This window comes from Phacochoerus africanus, chromosome 15 (genome assembly GCF_016906955.1).
Source record: "Phacochoerus africanus isolate WHEZ1 chromosome 15, ROS_Pafr_v1, whole genome shotgun sequence".
Lineage (NCBI taxonomy): Eukaryota > Metazoa > Chordata > Mammalia > Artiodactyla > Suidae > Phacochoerus > Phacochoerus africanus.
This window is the reverse complement of record NC_062558.1, coordinates 95,180,730-95,196,490: the sequence shown is the minus strand read 5'-3', so window position 1 is coordinate 95,196,490 and position 15,761 is coordinate 95,180,730.

Sequence of the window (15,761 nt, the reverse complement as noted above, 5' to 3'; positions counted from 1 at the left end):
TTAGGCATTTTGGTTTTCTACACTTGCTCTGAGATGGCAATAGAACATTTTGGCCCAGAAATTTTTTTTTTCCTTTTCCTTTTCTTTTCTTTTTTTTTTAATTTTAATTCCTTCCTTTGATTTGAGAATAGAACCTATGCAGTTCCAAATACTGCATCTAAGTTCTATCACATCTAGGAAAGCAATGCTAAATTATTAAGGAAGAGTTACGAAAATAAATGAATTTTTCCCAAATCCAGAGCTAATAAGTGATAGATTTAAAAATGAAATTCTTAATTTCTAATTAATTGTTTAGTGTTGCTTAGAAGTATAATTATTTAATCTGATTAATCTATTTTAATAATTGAAGTAAATTGCTAAACAGGCAAATAACATATATGTAAAAGTACAAAATTAACTTTGACTTGTAATCAAATAATTCAATTTTTCAATTCCAAATAACAAATTGTTTTGATGCAGCATATAGAATATTTTATGGAAGAAAGTTGACCTATAAATCCAAATAAAACTTTGAAATATAAAACAAAACTGACCAAATCTGAAATCATTCTTGGTAATAAGTACCATTAGTTATTACTTATAAAATGTCAATATCGTGAGCAACTCTAAAAGAGCACTGCCAAAGCATATCATTTGCCTTTTAAAAGGGAAAAGAGTAAAGACGCAATATAAGTTGCGTCTTTACTATATACCCACTTTCACACTAGGCTTTTTAGTTTTATTTTACCATTAATCTTCCAGGATAGCCTCTGATAGGATATTGTTAACACCTCCATATTTTTGTGGATCAACTTTCTAAAATCAGAGATTACTAAAAGGCAGGTAGATCATTTTCAAATTCATGAGGTAATTGCCAGTAACAACACAGCCATTTTTCTCACTCAATTATTTTCACTCAATGACTTAATGAATTAAAGCAGTGAGATTACCTTTCGTAAACCCATGAGGGTTTATTTGTGAGATAGGCTTGGTGTGTGGTGGGGTATGTGTGAGTGTGTGTGTGGGCATGCGTGTGTGTGTGTGTGTATGGTGAAGGAGGAGGTGGTGCGGTAATAACAGTCAATCAAGAATCTGAATAATGATGACATATGATTGATCTTAGTAATTTTAAAATAAGAAAAGGCCTTGTTATCTTATTAACTACATCAATGGGTAGTTCAGTATGACTCATACTTAGTGACCATAATGTTGATGTGATAACCTGAGGTGAAAACTGAATATAAGAGTTGGAACTTTTATAAATTCACTCTGAAACATCTCTGTATTTCCTGATGATATTCATAAATATATTTGAAAAAGAGTGTATATGGTGTCCATTTTTCCCTGAAGATTTGTAGCATAATTAGACAAACTCATCCAACAATTATAAAATTAAGAACTGAAAAGAGCTAGCTCATAGTGTGAATGAGAAAAACCATTCAAAGTAACACAAATCTTATATATTTGATCCAAATTAACTACTTTTTTTTTCTTCTGAAAATAAAAGTTAGAGGTGGAAAGCAATAAACCATAAAAATCAAACACAGATAAAGGAAATAAAAATGAGAAGTGGTGTTCTACAAAAGTCACTCATTCCAGAGTGTATTTCTTTTTTCAGATGACAGAAAACCTGAAAGAATCCATCAGAAAGCTACCAGAGAAAATTCAACAAATTTAGCACAATTTCATGTCACAAGTTCAACACATAAATTAGCTGTGTTTCTATACACCAGCAATGAACAATCCAAAAAGAAAATTAAGAAATTAATTCAATTTGAATATTATCTAAAATACTAAAACTCCTAGGAATAAATCTCATGAAGGAGATGAATACTTGCACACTAGATACAGCAAAGCATTGCTGAAAGAAATTAAGTCTTAATTAAAAAAAAAAGACATTCCATATTTATGCACTGGAATACTGAATGTTATTAAGATGGCACTGCTACCCAAAGCTATTTAAAGATTCAATGCAATTTCTATCAAAATTCCAGTAGTCATTTTACAGGAATAGAAATGCCAATTTTCAAATTCATTTGGAATTGCAAAAGGCTTCAAACAGGGAAAATGCTCTTGAAGAAGAAGAAAGTTGAAAGACACACCTGTTTCACTATTTCAAAACATACTAAAAAGAAACAGTAATAAAACAAAATGTTACTGGCCTAAGGATAGACCTACAGAACAACTGAATGGAATTGAGCTTAAAAATAAACCTGAATATTTATGGCCAAGTGGTTTTCAACATGGCTACCAAATCTATTCAAATAGGGAAAGAGTAGTTTTCAACAAATTGTTGAAACTGGATTTCTATATGCAAGAGAATGGATGTGAACCTCTACTTCTCATATGCTAAAAAAAAAAATAAAGCCTCAAAATGGATCAATGACCCAAATACTTAAGAAGTAAAACCAAGAAACTCTTAGAAGAAAATATAGGGGTAGATCATTAGATATAATACTAAAAAATTAGGAACTAAAGAAAAATAGATAAATGGGACTTCATCTAAATTTAAAACTTTTGCACATCAAAGGATATATTCACCAGTGAGAGACAACATGCAGAATGTGAGAAAATAATTGCAAATCATATGTCTCAAATCATTTAATATCAAAAATATATAAACAATTCTTATAACTCAATAGTAAAAAGACAAAAAACCCAAATTGAAAGTAGGGAAAGGACTTGCATAGACATTTCTTCAAAGAAGACATACAAATGCTTGACAGGTACATGAAAATAAGCTTAACATCCAACATCATCAGTAATTCAAGAAACACGGATCAAAACTTCAATGAGCTACCACTTCACATCACTTAGAATGGCTACAATGATTTTTAAGAGGGAGGTGAAAGAACATGTAAAGAAGGTGGAACACTCTTACATTGCTGTTGGAAATGTTTACTGGTAGAGCTACTGTGGAAATTTGTTTGACACTTCCTCAAAAAGCTAAACAGAGTTACTACATGATCCAGGAGTTCCTGTTGTGGCTCAGCAGGTTAAGGACCTGATGTTGTCTCTGTGAGGATCCAGGTTCAATACCTGCCCTTACCCAGTGGGTTACAGATCCAGTGTTGCTGCAAGATGTGGCACTGATTGCATTTGCTGCTCCAATTTGACCCCTGGCCTGGGAACTTCCTTATGCCACATGTGCAATCATTAAAAAAAAAAAAAAAAAAAAAAGAATTGCCACATGATCACATGATTCAGCAATTCTACTCCTCAGTATATAATCAAAAGAAAGGAGAAAAGTGACCCAAAAGATTCCTGTATATAAACTTTTATTGTAACATTATTCATAATATCCAAAGGTAGAAGCAATCCAAGTATCCTTGATAGAAGTAAGGATTAACAAAATGTGGCATATAAGCTGAAAGGAATATTATTCAACCATAAAAATTAACTTCTAACTTTTGCCATAAAACATAACTCTTGGAAACATTACATGAGGTGCAATAATGAGTACAGAATTTTTGTTTTGGGCAGTGCAAAAATTTTGGAAATAGATGGCTGTAGATAATATATTTTGAAAGTAGTTGTATCACTGAATTGTACACTTAAAATATTTAAAATGGCATTTGACTGACTCTGTATATATTTTACCACAATAAAGCATTAAAAACAAACAAACAATTAAGTGGAACTAAGTTTGTCTCATGTCAGTAATTTTCTGATCCTTTGCCCTTCACAGTGGTTCTAATATTTTAATAATTATAGGAATCTTTGAGGGTTTGTTAAAACACCTCTAGCTATTTCCCCAGAGTTTCTGATTCACTCTTCTAGGGTGGGACTCAAGAATTTGCATTTCTAACAAGTCTGGTTATGATGCTAATGCTATTGGGCTGAGGACAGTGCTTAGAGAACTGTTAAATAATATTATGTGCAAATTGTCGCTCTGTCTCCTCAATATAATTGTTATTTCTTTTCTCAAGGAAACAGGTTAAATTAGTGTAATCTAATATTACGCTACTATGGTTTGGTCCAGTCATTCAAATGTAATCATATGTTTAACATCAATATCACCTGACAAAAAACAGGAAGAAACAGAATAGTGTAAAGTTTAAATCTGAGCCCTGATGTCAGATTGCCTAGTTTGGACTAAATTCCTAGTTAGAGCTCCTTTCTGCTCTGTAACCTTAGAATAAGTAGTGAAATTACCTAAAACAGTTCCTTCAACAGTAAAGCAGAATAAATAATAGAAACCCCTCAGAGCCTTGTAAGCATGAAATGAAACATTGTTTGAAAAGTTTCTGACACAGGAGAAGTCCTAATAAATATTTGTAAATGTAAAAGGGAGGATTCAGAAATAACACTTATGTTTTATATCAATTTGAAAAATGCTATTGAGAGAGATTCGAGCATTCTTAGAATATTTTCATAAAGTTAGAGTATTTAAATACATACAACTTCAGATCTGGGCTTTTAAAAAGGGTGACAATCTGCATCATTGGGGAAAGTGAAAGGAGAGAGGGTCTAGGTGACAATTATTAATAATTAGTTTTCAAAGGAACAGCAACAGTCAGTGGTGTTATAAAGTAAAGTGGTAGCACATTTGAGCTATGAATTATTTACATAATTCTGAAACTAAGTTAAAATTGTGAAAAGGAGCTGGTTATAAATGTGTTTTTTTCCTTCTTTTTTATTTATTTTAAGCTGGGTTCAGGCTAGATAAATATGCACAGGCCTGTGTGTAGCAAAAGTCTTGGCTAAATATTACAGGTGTCTTGATTTCTCCTAGAGACATAACACACTTTCCTGCTTCTAAAGACAATTTTTTTCACACTGATTCTATTACTCTCCAATAAAAAAAGTTCCAAATCTATACAAATGGATTCACAAAACATTTCATGTTGTCTAACAATTCAATAGGCAGAAATTTATATAAGCCAGTGATTGTGTTCTGTGGTGCCAGGTAGTCAATTTCTGCCAAGTATTCAAGTTCAGTAGATAACTTTGTGAGAGGCATTTACACTGATGATTTTTGCAGTTTTTTTTTTGCTCTTTGCTCTAGCGAGCCTAAGCAGGGCTGAAAAGAGGGACTTTCTATCCCTTGTTTTCTGCTTCTCCCTATAGGAGATGATGTTTGGTGTTTGAAGCAATTCCCAGGCACCTCAAAGGTCTTCCTGCTCCATCCTTTTATGGAGCTACCAAAGGGCAGATATCTCTTCTCAGCAGCTTTCACAATCAACCATTCTCCTTTCTAGGAATTCAGGTTTGGTAAATTTATTCTCAACAAATTTATAATACATAGTAAGAACTTATCCATTCAGCAATTACTTATGGAGCTACTATTTTATCCTGACAGTGTGCAAATAGATTAAGTGAGGATTTTTTTGTAAAACCACCCTCATTAAATGAAAAATTAAAGGTCTCAGAAAGGAGAGAGAAGAGGAAGCTAAACTGGGCTGAACTGCAGGAGTAGATACTTTCTCAATGCAGATGTTAAGAATAAACAGTGATAAGGAAAATCTTCCAGGAGCTCTGAAAAGCATACTGGTGGGAAGAAGAGGAGGAAAACTACCTGAGAAACAGTTAGGTAAACTTAACCAGAGGGATCTAGTGGATTGTTAAGTGTGATGGGCAATAAAATGAACCTTTATAATAAAAGTTCCTAAAAAATTTATCCCATGTATCTCAGATTTACAAATTCAACTAGAATTCATTTGTCAGCCCCTAAAAACCAGTATTTTCACCATATTATACACCAAAATAGCTCTAAAACCAATTGCTCAATGGGTAAATACATTGAATTTTTCTGTCTTAATATCCACTCTCTTCTTTGTTCACCTGTAAAAATATGTATTTTTTTTCCCTTCACTTTTCTCTGGTTTTCTTTCTACTTTTGGACTATATCCCCTAGTCTCCATTTTAGATTACTCTTTTCTGTAGACTATACCTGAAATATTTTGGGGCTCATATACAGCAGAGACTCTTCTGCTCCTTGACAAATAAAATGGCAAATACTTTCCTCTCTACAGGTTCTATGGGAAATCAAATAACATTTTTAAAATGTCTGAAAATTCTTAGGGGTTTACTTTTTGTCCAAAATAAATAAAAAATACTGCTGAAATTCAATTTAACTTCCATCTCATTTAATGATATTTTCTTCTTCCTTCTGCTTTTATTCAACCTACACATGTACATATCTTCTAATCATATTAAACAGAAAGGAAGAAGCAAACCTTGCAAAACCTCTCACAAAAGGGTCATTAAAGTGTAGGCAACTTTGCTGAATTGGGGAAGAGGAATGACAAAGGGGATTAATATTGGAGCAATGGACTAACATAAAATTGAACATTAGACATTGCTGTTATAAAAGTTCTCTTGTTCTATAACTGTTGTACAGTTGCACACTTTAAGAGTTTCCCTTTAAAAAATTGTTTCATAGTCTCTAGGCTGTTGCCATAGCTCAAAGTTTCTCTCCTTGGACCTCCCTTTCCTACATTCAATTCTTCTCATTTTATGTATTTCAATAGTTTCTGTAACTTACACCATTAACCAAACTTCAAATTTTCAGAAAAGTTGCCAGACTGATCAAGTGACTCCCTGGTACATATTATACATATAAACACAAACATATATATATTTGTACAATTTCAATATACATTTACACACTCACGGATATATATCTTCTCATATATATAATATATATATATTTATATATAGTTTATACATAAATATTTTTCATCATTTGAGTCAATTGGAGATCATATGTTCCTTAAATACATCTGAATGTGGAGTTCCTGTCGTGGCTCAGTGGTTAATGAATCCGACTAGGAACCATGAGGTTGCAGGTTCAATCCGTGATGTTGCTTAGTGGGTTAAGGATCCGGCATTGCCCGTGAGCTATGGTGTAAATTGAAGACGCGGCTCAGATCTCGCGTTGCTGTGGCTCTGGCATAGGCCAGCAGATACAAATCCTATTAGACCCCTAGCCTGGGAACCTCCATATGTCGAGGGTGTGGCCGTAGAAAAGGCAAAAAGACATAATAAATAAACACTTTTGAATGAATTTCCTAAAATAAAGATAATCTCTTATATAACCATAAATTATAGAAAATGAAATTAAACACTAATTTATTATTATTATTTAATTTCCAGTTTTGATTCAAATGTTAACAATTGTCCAAATACATCTAATATTTATGAATTTTTTTTTTTTGGTCTATGATACTATGCCATATGCACCTGAGGCACATGGAAGTCTCAGGGCCAGGGGTTAAATCAGAGATGCAGCTTCAGACCTATGCCACAGCCATAGCTACACTGGATCCGAACTGCACCTGTGACCTACACCTCACACGGGATCTTGAACCCACTGAGTGAGGCCAGCGATCAAACCCACATCCTCATGGACACTATGTTGGGTTCTTAACCTGCTGAGCCACAGTGGGAACTCCTAGGATACTATTCTTGATCACTTGTTGATTTAATTTGTTATACCCTGTAGTCTCCTATAATCTTAATATTTCTTAATTTCCTTAACCTTGACATTCTGAAGAGTACAAGCGAATTATTTCATAAAATGTTTCTCAATTTAAGTTTGTTTTATATTTCCTCATGTAATGAAGAATTGCTACTGGCCAACCAGTTTCGCCCTGATGATGAAACCAAAACTCTCCTGACAAAGCAAAATAGAAGAAAATTGGACCCCAAGAGATCACATGGAGAAGAGATTTCCTCACAGTTTAGGGCAAATTAACTCTAGACTGCACTGTGAGGAAAATTAACCTTGTTAATGTCTCTAGAATTTTAAGGTCTTTATTCAAGTTTTGTTGTGCTGCCTTACATTCTAAAATGCAAATAAAAAATATTTTTGTGATTATCAACTGTCTGCACTTTACTAAAGCTGGGAACATGGGCTTATTCAGTCTATATCTCAAATGCCTAATGAATGTATACCTAAGCATACTAAACAAATGTTTGTTGAATGTGTAAATCAATATCGCTTTCAATAGTTATAGTTTTTTTGTTTGTTTCTTTGTTTTATTTGGCCATCTTGCCAAAATAAAACATTTGTTAGAGGTCTGTCAGTTCCCCTTCTTGAGCAGCCGATTAAGTCCACACACTCAACCACCTGCCTTATGATGTCCTCACATCTAAGCACCCACCCTAATCACCTGGGGCTCCAGACACCAGACAACTAGGGGACAGCCCCTATGCCCAACACCCATTAAAATTGTTCACATTAGCCAATCCACAGGGAACCCATGAAACTAACACCATTCCATACGCCATACATACGCTGCCTCCTACAATTCCAACTAAATGCTTTGTGTCTTTCTAAGATATATTTATCATAACACTTACAACATTTACAAAATACTTTATGTAAAGTATGTTTCCAATTTTAGACTTTATACCAATTTTACATATTTCCTTCCAACCTTTTTAAGTAATCACAAGGCTTGGGATATTTATTTGATTAATAAGCGCATAATGTTCTTAGAAATAACATTAGGATTTATAAAACCTCTCTGGGCTTATCTTCAGTATAAAAACACCAAGTCAAGTCCTCTCCTGTCTATTACATAGTAGCATATAAAGAAATGGTTAAGGATATGGGCTCCAGACCAGCTCAGTTGGTCTGCTGGTTCTATTACTTACTTATGCCCCATGTAATCTCGAACAGTTTATTAATGCTTCTATGTCACAGTTTTCTCATCTGTAACATGGAAATTGTCATAGTTCCTACTTTAAAGATGCAGTATGAGGAGTAGATTAGTTAATATATTGGAAGTGCTTAAAACAAACCTGCTTGGCATTCATGAGTGGTTAATAAATGGGAGCTATTCTTATGGAAAACTGTTAATATGAGGAAAATATACAGATATACAAAAGCAACTTCTCAAGATATTCCCAAGGGAGATAAGAAAAAAAGATAATTAAAAAAACAATAAATTGTCATGTATGAACTATCAGTAAAATATTTTAATTGTTACCCAAGACTGTGAGATGTTTGCTCAAATGTAGTGTGGTTGAAAGTAAAGAGCAATGGCCATTTTCGTGCAGTACTGCTGAGAGTCTTAACTGCCTCGGTACTCTGAAGCATCAATTAGTGATATCTGTCAACACTTAAAGTCACATATTCTTCCACTTAGCAATCATTCTACTACGAATTAACCCTACAAAAACAAAAACAAAAAAAAAAATGCACTGTGCAGAAGTGCATACACACATAATAATTTTTTCCTCTATGCAATCATACAAAAATATTTAGTGATGACTATAGTTTAGGAAATTGGGAATAAACATCCTGACTCTTTATTTTAATGATATTAAGCATAACATGAATATACACACACACTCACACATACCACTGTGTGTGTGAGTGTGTGTGTATACTATTATTGTTACCTAATTCAGCAAAAGTTACCTGGCAGGAAAACTATATTTTCTTACTTGTAGCTCATTCTGTTTAAAAAAATAAATAAATATTCTATTTTTGAAATATTGAAGGATGAAATTGTTAATGATAGTGAGAGGGATGTGCTTGAAGTATTCCAAAATGGGTAAGAAATGCTGACACATTGTGAAATAATGAAAAGGGGCACACTCCTGTTGCAAAAAAAGCCTAAACAGAAAACTACACACACAACCTAAACAGAAATGAAGCTGGACAAATGATAAACATATAATAATATAATATAGAGTATGACACATAATCAGTGCTGTCTATGCATTAGCTCTTTTCATGGTTGGTGTTTGTTCCTATCAAAATACAGTTAAGTGTGTGTACTGATCTTGGAACAATGGATGGATAGGACAGAGAACTGAATGTGTTTGCAGAAAATAAAACTCATTTCAAGATGGAGAAAATTTTGAAAATAAAGTGGCCTTGAAAGTAGCTTTGAATGAAAGTCTGAATCAAGATTATGCCACACAGATACTGTAAATAACAATTGTTTTGGTAGAAACAGTAAGTTTGCCTATTGGCCTTTCAGCAAAACAGACTGTGATCTGCAGTCTGGCATGACTAGATGCTGAATATTTTAAGAAAATACTAGAGTATAATGTCCACAGGGTCAGCTGACATTATAAATTCATATACTATCTGTGACTTATACATATCTATCTATCTATCTATCTATCTATATATAGATAGATAGATAACAAATATATATATAGACAACAAATATATATATAGACAACAAATATATAAAAATATTTGGAATCAACATGGACAAATCTGAAGCAGAAATTCAGAGTGGACATTTCCCAAGGAAATGGAGTGGAGAGAGAACCTTGTTCAGGAATTAAGCTATTTTAGGAAGAAATGAACCATATAAGCAGCAGGTGTGTATGCTAGTAGAATGAATCTGTTTTAATTAAGCAGCATTTCCCTACAGAATAATTACATATGTTGTTTATTCAACTATTTTTTGAGGCCATTAACACTTCTATAATGTTTTTTCTTCCCAGGCTACCAGTTAAATGCTTTAATGTTTGTCTTCCTTATGAAAGAAATACATAATAGCTATTCTGATAACTGCAAATATTTACTCCCTACAAAATAGTTCATCCAGGAATTCAAATAAATATACTAATAGCCTTACTTTCATAGTATACTTTAAGTTTATAAAATGTGTCATAGCTTTATTGTAAATAATTATTCCTTGGATTTCATAGAAGTGTACAAATTCTTGAGACAAACTTGAATGAATATTATTAAACTAGTGGAAACCACTGTAGTTGCAATTAGTTTTCATAGTTACTGATGGAGGGGGAACAGCATGCACTGCTGGAAAATTGTGCTGTGTTATCTTTTGAACTACATATTTGTCAACTGAATTAAAACCTTTCACATGAAACACTCAGAATGGACAGATTGGAACAACTATGTTCATTTTGAAGAATCCCTTGGGAAATCATGACTGAATTGCCTCATAAGCACAGGGAATCTATTCGGTTTAAAGGCTTATAAAAACCCTGACAATGTGGAGAATATATTCAATTTACTTACTTGGTCTATCCTAAATCCACAGAATTTTAGATAAAAGATTCAATAGAGTAGTACTACTCATAGGAGAAAATTAGCCATTTGAACTCTTTGAAACACAAGCTCATAAAAAGCCCCATGAAAGAAGCCTATAATTTATCTTTCAAAATGTTGAACTTGGCCTCTTAGAATCTTATATCTTAGGGCTTCTGATTTTGAGGCTCTCTGCTGGGATAGTGAAATCACTGAAGCAGGTTCAATATACCCATTGTTAGCACGAGAATCTTAAGAGAAAGTGCTTGGTTAGACTTAATTAGGGTATTGAAAAAAAAAATCTCCTACTTTTGTATCTCTACCTATTAATTATATGTATTTTTGTCAAAAATATTCATATATATGACTGAACAATAATGTTTGGAGGCAAGCATTTGTGAGAAAAATAATTCTGGACAAATCATGCCAGTCTGTCTGGAAAGGCACAAGTGTGAATAATGGTTGAGAGAAAATATCATGGCTGGCTAAATTCCAGTTTCTTTTTCTAAAAAAGCTGGAACCTGAGGCTGTTAAAGTTGGATTTTCAAAGGACAGAGCTTTACACAATACAAACAGATATTAATTCAAAACACACTCTAAAAGTATATGTCAACTATAACAAGCATCACACTTTTTTCACACTAATAATGTTCTCAAGAAGTTACTTAAAAGCATGATTCAAAACAAAGATTTCCAGCGCAGATAATCCAAGAGGATATATTTTATAAGAAAAACATATTGAGTATTTTTCTCAAGTAACTGTTGTACTGTTGGGTCACATTTTCCTTCACAATAAAGTATTAAATTTTTTCTTCGAATTTAAATTTGGTAGCCTTTTAATGAAGCAATCAAATACAACTTAATTTTTGCTAGCTTTTAATAATCTTCAACTTAAATTTTCTTGAAAGAAATAATAGGAAAATTAAAAATTTTAAATATTTTTTCAGTTAGATAAACAACTTAAGCCACTTATTTTGCCACTAATTTTTATGGAGTATTGTATCTATGCTGTGATGTTTCTAATGATGTTTTCTTTCAACAGGGGTTTAAAAGGTTAATTAAATGGAGCCAAAATAAAACTCCATATAAGCAAGACCTTAATCATTATTCATGTATACATTCCTTTTTGTTTTGTGGGTTTTTTTATACATTCCTTTTTTCTTCGTTTTTATAAAAATGAAATAATGATGTTTCCATATCAATGTAACATATACAATGTATCAATTTATCTTGGATATGTTGAAACTGAGGACACACTTGATTAAGATATCTACCAAGAAAGAGATGCCCTCTTTTGTACTTGATCTTAGCCAAAAGGCCAAGAAGCAATAGATGCCCTCTGTTGGACAGAGTTCTGACTGTGGGTCTAGTGACCTATGTTCTAGTTCAAGTTAATAGTTATTATATTTCAGTGGGTAAAAAGAAGCAGTGGACTATCTCCTCACCTTCCACATTTTCTAAGATTTTGACAATCTTATAACTTTAAGAGTTTCAAGTTTTATCAATTAGTCCTACAAAATCAACCACCAAAAAGCATGAAAATTAATTCTTATATTTTAGATGTGCATGTGTTTTTAACTATGGGCTTTATCTAATTTTTTTGAACTTATATTAAAAAAAAGAAACCCAGGTTGTTACTCTAGTTCTTAATACTTACATTCTAAAATAACTTCCCCTATGGTGTGTAAGTGAAATTGTTGGCTACTATTTAATTATAGAACCTGATTTTTTTTTCCAGCAACTTATTAGATATAGGGTAGGGAACATGAATGAATGATTTTTGCATGTCCTATATCTGACATATTCGAGGGTCAGAAAAGACTTATCTAGTTAATATAAAGGCCATAGTAATCATGAAAAAATGAATCACCTATTTTTATTTTTATTTTTTTTTTACTGGAGACAAAATTTCCAGAGTTAATTTCACTACATGCATTTGTACCTAGGGCTATATAACAAAGTACCCCCAAATTGAGTGGCTTAAAACAACATAATTTATTCCCTTAGAGTTCTGGATGCTGAAAATGTTGACCACCATATTGGCAGGGCCATCCTTTCTCCTAAGCTCCAGGAAAGAAATTTTCCTTGTATCTTCAGTTAGAAGCCCCTAAGTGTTCCTTTGCTTATGGCTGCATAACTCCAATCTTGTCTTTGGTCTTCATATGATGGTTTTCCCCCTTGTCTCTATCTCTTTGTCTCTTCTCTTATAACAAGGACAATGATCATATTGGATTAAGGGCCAAATTGTATGATCTCTCTTTTTTTTTCTTTAGGGCTGCATCCATGGCATGTGGAGGTTCCCAGGCTAGGGGTCTAATCAGAGTTACAGTTGCTGGCCTACACCACAGCCACAGCAATGCCAAATCCAAGCCGCATCTGTGACCTACAAGACAGCTCACAGCAAGGCTGGATCCTTAACCCACTGAACAAGGCTAGGGATCAAACCCACAACTTCATGGTTCCTAGTCAGATCCGTTTCCACTGCACCACGATGGGAACTCCTATACCATCTCATCTTAACTTCGATAAATACGCCTGCGAGGAATCTACTCCCCAATAAGGTCACATTCCAAAGCACCAAGGTTTAAGACTTCAACAGATCTTTTTGAGAAGGGTTTTCAACATACAACTATACCATGGTTTAAAAAATTAGAGGTATGTGTGGTTTAAAATATTGTGATGAGTGGCATTAGAACTACATCATCGTGAAAGGAATTAATAATAACAGAATGTGTTTACATAGAAAAGTTAAACTGAGAATGGAACAATTATGTAGTAAATAAAAGCTGGAGAGAGCCAATCTTGATAGTGAAGCAGAGTTTTATGCTTGTTATTTGCCTCGACCTTCATATTCACTTTAAACTTTTATAGCTTGTCAGCAAACAGAGTGTTGTCTTGCAGATAATGAAGTGCTAGAATTGCAGTTTTTCTTTTATAAACTGGACATTTAACACAACAATTTTGATATAAAACTGTTAGTACATTAAGACAAGTTTAAGTACTATTTTCAGTAACGCATCTATAACCCACTAGGTAATATAACTATTTAGTCTAATCAAGTACATTCCGGCTGTTTGGGATTCTCATTAGAAATCATTATAAAAAGTTATATCATTTAGGTATGGTCATATAATCTATCCCTTTATGCTTCATTTTCTCATAATATTATTTCAAATATGGTTTCAGCTATAGGAATTAAGCTGAATTTCCTTAAATAGGGCACTTAATTGATTTGAGGCTTCCTGGTTAGAATATAGATTTGAGTTACAAGATTTTATCTAAATATTATCATTAGAAAAAAGAAGAAAATATCTGACTATAAAGACGTTTCATTTAAAACATAAGATTAAGAAGATATAAGAGAATATATACCATAGATATCACATTTGCGACAAAGTGTTACTGCTCTGTTTTATGCTGAATCATGCTTTTTAAAAATTGAAGCTCAGTGGGATATTTAAAGTTAATTCCTTGGAAAAAGCTGGTGGCTATCTTAACATTTTTTGGCTTTATGAGTTTAATGCTGCCCTAGTTTTATAGCAACACTGTCAAATATGGTTGCTGCATGTGGAGCACTTGATGTATGCCTAAGGAGTAGAATTTTTAATTTAAATTATTTTAACATAATTAAATTTTAAGTAAAAATTAAAGCAGAGTAAACTATTTTTGTTAAACATTTCTATTGTCTGATAGGACTATACTTTCTTGAAAATACAGGATTCAAATTGAGATGTATTGTGACTACACACACCAGAACCTGAAACCTGAGAACAAAAAACTGAACTAAAGTATTTACTGTTTTAACTGGATTTCATGTTGAAATGATAATACTTTCCACATATTTTCTCCTTTTTTTGTGAGCACTACACATTTTAAAGGTATTATTTGTGTCTTGATTTGTTTTCTATTAGACAGTGTTATTGTAAACTAAAAAATAGAGCTGTTTTATAGTTTCAGGGGACTTACAGGTCAGTTTTAGCATGAAACAGGGTAAATATTTGCTTGGAAAAAGTAAGAAGGAAAGGAACATTTCAAACTTAGGTCTGCCAGTGAACATGTGCTTGTTACATATTTTTTCATAGAAAATTATACTTATTTACTTATTTTTATAATCAAACGAATTTACATACAAATAACACCCCAACGCACACACGCATGCCCTCACGCACACACACACACACACACACACACCCCTAGTCTCAGATGCATTTTAAACCATATTCCAAGGGGTTCTATACCTGCATTTATTTGATGGTAAAGTGCATAAAGTGTAAAGATTTAGTTTAAGAAACATAAATCCAAAAATCATGAATTTGCTGGAGGAGAAATTTAATATTTTTATTCTTTGTTTAATTTACTTAATCTTTCATTTGGTAATTGTTTTTCATTAATGAAAGAAGAAAAGTGAAAGATGAATTGTATTAAGAAAATAGAGTAAATGGAACACTACATAATATGTGTATATCCATTCTTTTCATATCAATCATCTCACTTAAACCTCATAATAACTTGAATATGTAGCAAATGTTTATTTACTAATAAGAAAATTAGTGATTCTGTATTTTGCTTAAAATTAATAAGCATTGGAGTTCCCGTCATGGCTCAGAGGTTAACAAACCTGACTAGGAATCATGAGTTTGGAGGTTTGATCCCTGGCCTCGCTCATTGGGTTAAGGATCTGGTGTTGCTGTGAGCTGTGGTATAGGTCACAGATGTGGCTCAGTTCTGGGTTCTGGCGTTGCTGTGGCTATGGCGTAGGCAGGCAGCTATAGCTCCAATTTGACCCCTAGTCTGTGATCTCCATATGCTGCAG